The following is a 219-nucleotide window of genomic DNA, read 5'->3' as shown; positions in this document are numbered from 1 at the left end:
GGGTCCGCCGTTGACGCGACCGCTCGGCTGCCGCGCCTACCGCCTGCCCGCCTTCACACGGCACCGCCGCCGCGCCTGCCACCCGCCGTCCGCATCGGGCCGCCCGCCTTCCCCCTCGTGGCGCGTGCCACCGACGGTTCGCCCGTCCCTCTCCCTTCCCTGCCGTCTATAAAAAGGCCGCGCCAGCCCCTCTCCACGCCGTGACATCTCTTCCTCTCT

The sequence above is a fragment of the Triticum aestivum genome, chromosome 6B (assembly GCF_018294505.1).
Source record: "Triticum aestivum cultivar Chinese Spring chromosome 6B, IWGSC CS RefSeq v2.1, whole genome shotgun sequence".
NCBI lineage: Eukaryota > Viridiplantae > Streptophyta > Magnoliopsida > Poales > Poaceae > Triticum > Triticum aestivum.
The sequence above is the reverse complement of the archived record's forward strand: the minus strand, read 5'-3'. Positions refer to the sequence as shown.